Raw genomic sequence first — 4,167 nt, forward strand, 5'->3', positions numbered from 1 at the left:
CAACTATTTATTGTTTTACTGTGCAGAAACATGACCTGGAAGTGAGTCTGCCACGGAGCTGGGTGCCAGCATGCTTCCCCTTACCCTGTGACACCTGAAGAGTCATCACCAGCATCCGTCCGTCCGTCAGGGAAGGGTCAGCTCCTGCTGCTGCCCTTGACGTGGCAGGTGTCTGCGTAGCTGACGGCCTACCCCTTCTGCTTTTTCCTTTTCTGCTTTTTCCTTCAGGGATAGGATTCAACTCTGGGAATTTAGAAGACTACACCTGATCTCACCTGTCTGTGCTTTTGCCCTGCCCCCGATCAGAGCCCTGCAGGACACTTCCACAACTCTCAGCTCGCCTGTCATATCACCAGTCCCAATGGATGGGCCTGGACCACACGAAACCCAGACCTTGGGTCAGTGCACAGAATTGAACACTGGGTACAGGGGAAGATGAGAAACCTCGAACGAGGGTTTGCAGCCTTAGGTTGCCTAGGCTTCAGGGCTTACAGTTTATTATCTATGGATTTTTCATTAATTAAGAAACCATAACCCCTGCGTAAGAGACCCTCAACAACAAAATAAATAAACCTCAAGTGAAAAAGTCCAAACCCTTAGCTTTAAGCAAGGAAAGATGTTTCCCCTTCATTTAGRAGGGCARCAGAACAGGAAGRYGTGCACCAGAATCCTGTTACTGTTGCTGTTTATAGGCTAGCTTTTAGCCACCGTTCAAATGTGAGCACGTGCAAGAATCATGCCACTGGACTGCACTAAGCTGTGCTAACACCAAACATACCTAAACGCCACAAGCAATAATTCCTCTCTGTTACAGACCATTAATATTTTTGCTTATCTCTGCTCCATGGGCAACCATCCACAGCCAGTGACAACTGTAACCACCACAGGCCAAACCACCTGCAACTTCCTAGCCTTGCTCACATACAGCGCAGCCCCAGGACTTACCTGTGTCCACGCTGCAAGTCAGGGCTCATCTTCTGCAGCCAGCCACAGATCTCTGCAGAGAGCTCCCAGCTGTGACAATGCTCTTTCAACTGCCAGACGATGCTTCAGCACCTGTTAAGAGGCCAGAACAGTTACCGAGAGGCCAGGCAACTGCACAGCCCTCCTAGAACTACTCCCTAGTCCACAACTAGGGCTGACTGTAACCGACCAATAACCCCTTTAAATGAAAGAAGGCTCAGAGGAGATGAACACAGGCAAGATGCCCTGATGCTCAGGAATGGTATAAGATGCAAATTGGTAATCCCAACTGTGGCACGGAGAATTGACTTGATCTTAGCACAAAGGGGAACAGAGGATAACCTTTGCTTTAGATAAGTAACCATATATTGGTGAAAACGTTTCTATCTAACTTCAACAAAGAATGTGAATGTCTCTCTGAGATTAGCCACACCAGCATGAGAGAAGTGCATACATGGCTCAGCCCAATACAGATTATGAAGCCTGAACAACTCATCGTGACGATGAGCACGTTGTAGAGACGGGTAATACCAATTACACTCGTATTGTGATTTCAGTTTATTACTTTATCACTCCTCTTAAAAAAAAAAAAAAGTAACATCAAATACCTTTAAATGAAATCTTTATATCAAACATTGTGCTCTCCATATGCATGGAATATCTAAGAGAAGCTCGTCAGAGACTGCTAGACCCTGACACTGACCCTCTATGTGAATCAAACCACCAAGGTCCCTGGGAGACCCTCAGTTTAGAGATTTTTCCCTCCCAGAGCTTTAATGGTAGTTCCCTAACCTGGGCAAATGCAGATCTCTCCCCTCCCTGAAGCACTGTAACAGTTTTTATCCTGGAGTCCCAAGTTGCTGTTACGACACAAAGCAGCAAAGCAAGGCAAAGACACGTGAGGTCACAGCTTACTCATCTAGCCACAAAAAATCTTATTTTAGGCCTCACTGCTTCCTCCAGGTAAACAAACCAGAATAAAGCTCCAAAGAGGCAGCTGAGGCTTCACACAGACCTGGTGGTCCTGCTAGCAACAGCAATGCCACAATGACTGGGCTACCTGTCGCTGTTCCCCCCTTCCTTTGCTGGTCCGTGAATTGTGGTTTATTACTCACAAGTCTGGTAAGAACGCGGCCAACCTTCCTACAGCCGAAGGCTCCTTGTTGGGACCAGGAGGAGAACCTTTCCGCTGACATTTGGATCCTCCTGGCTGCTCCTGACATGTGATAACTTACAAAGGTCTGATGGCGGTAGCCCATAGTTCTTCATGGCAGCATACAGTCGTTTCATGATGTTCTGAATGCCTAGGATTAACACAGTTTATAAATACTACCACTATAGGGTATAAAGCCAAGCTAAAATTTCTGCAGCCAAAGAAAACGTCTTAGTGTCTGACAGGACGATTCCTATGCATCAGCATCTACAGCTCAAGGCTAGCAACCCCTCTCGGGTGATGTTCTTCTGGCAGGCCCTCTCTCTGAACTCCGCATTGCCTAAGAGTTTCCACTGGGACATTGTAACTTTGTGAGTCAGCACTTGTCAATGGAGGCACAGTGAAATCCATCACCCTACAAAAGTACAGGGCAAAGCAAAACTAAAGGAAAAAAAAATCAAATCAAAGCTCTTCAGAAAACCATAAGAATCCAAAGTTGTTTATAAGCACAAAAGCAGCTCTAACACACACACACACACACACACACAAGCAAGGTAAACGGGGAATGCGCAACCCTCAAATACCGCTTCCCCTACCCCTGCTTTGGAAGCGATGACAACACTCAGGCTTGCTGTGAAAGGGAAGTTAGACTAAGCAGCTGCTAGGAATTAAGCTTTCAGAAGCCTTCTGCATCCGCATTTTTGGCGCAACCATGCTCTGTTCCTCAATCAATTCAGACAGGCGCAAGAAGATCCCCTTTCCATAACACTGGCACAGTAACCCCCTGTTGTTGAGTGCCCACTGAGCCACCTGGATAGGTGATCCCCTGCTGTCTATTTGTATGCCTGGCATTACTCCTGATGCCCCCTCCTCTCCTTCCTTAACGGAAAGGACTTAATACAGTACTTTGCATCATACATTACAGGGTAAACTGTTTGGAAACATTGYATACAGCAATTAGGGCTAGGTTATTAGACATRCAGGCCCATCTCCTAATACTTACCTGCACCATCTTCCATGAAACCTTTTTTTAATTTTGCTTCTGTATTATTGTTACAGTTCAGTACCCTTTCTCAAACCTTTGCATATGCACGCTTAACTGACAATTTTCTTGGTCTTTAACTATGCGGAATAACGATAGCACTCGATTTGCCTGTCTCTGTTTCAAAAGTACTACCTTTTTGAAGTGGCTCGCAGATTCCTCTTATGCTCCGATGCCTGCCTCACTGGTGACGACCAAAGTGAACACCTAGATCACTACGTCTGGCTGCTTGTCTTCAAGATGTCCCCTTTGGAGGGGCTGCCCTGCCAAACAAACCAAAAAGACTGATGAGGCCAGGAGGGTATCAGGTTCTAGACACGACTGCCCCAAGGCTTTCAGAGTGATTGACATAACTGCCTCTCCTCTCATTACTCAAAGCTACTGCTCAAAGCTATTACTTAGGACTAAATTGGTTCCACTTTAAGAGGGGACTGTTGGACTGTTGTTTGTTTAAACTTTGCGTCAAGTCTGTAACTCGCTACGTATCCTCTCTACTCCCTTCAGCTTTCACAACACTTAGGTAAGGGAAGGTGGTAATTAATAAGACCCATTTACCCACAGGCTAGTCAGATGTTTCTCCTGCCCCGGGAGGTACCTGAAAGCCAGGCTGTTTTCTGTAGCACCCCAGGGGCTTCCCAGAGCCCATCAGTGTTCTCTTAGGCTCTTCCTGAGCCTTGTATTTTATTAGGCTATTCCTGCTAGCCTGCCATTTTAGGTGAATGTTCTCCTTAAGCACTGTGCACAGCAGAGTTACCCCAGACCAGCCACATCTCACACAGGCATATGGATGGTTCTGAGAGGTAGCTCGGAAGAGAAGAGAGAAACATCTGTTTGCTATCTGTGCCTGCACCCATCAACATTCTCCAGCTGTGCCTGGCACCAGGGGACCCCTCAGGGTGTCTGGGAGCATCTTTCTTCTATCCATCCGCCTGCTCGCCTGGCCACACTTCTCAAGGGAATAACTTGGGGCTGCGCTAATCACACCTGACCCAAGCCCTCCTTCAGCCGG

At 47.0% G+C, this 4,167-nt stretch overlaps 1 long non-coding RNA gene across 2 annotated transcripts; it reads right to left on the bottom strand.

Annotated features, from left to right (window-relative positions):
- Nucleotides 1–9: 9 nt before the first annotated feature.
- LOC146589524 (uncharacterized) lies at nt 10–3,419 on the bottom strand. 2 transcript variants are annotated; one of them, XR_014897157.1, is made up of 4 exons: nt 3,294–3,419; nt 2,079–2,267; nt 946–1,056; nt 10–243 (listed from the first exon to the last, which is right to left on the bottom strand). It is a non-coding gene; the product is annotated as an uncharacterized LOC146589524 (long non-coding RNA). The 2 variants fall into 2 exon arrangements; XR_014897155.1 differs by having other exon boundaries at nt 10–259.
- Nucleotides 3,420–4,167: the final 748 nt, after the last annotated feature.

The sequence above is a fragment of the Rhea americana genome, unplaced genomic scaffold (genome assembly GCF_003343005.1).
Source record: "Rhea americana isolate MKP2758 unplaced genomic scaffold, rheAme1 scaffold_450, whole genome shotgun sequence".
NCBI classification, from domain to species: Eukaryota; Metazoa; Chordata; class Aves; order Rheiformes; family Rheidae; genus Rhea; species Rhea americana.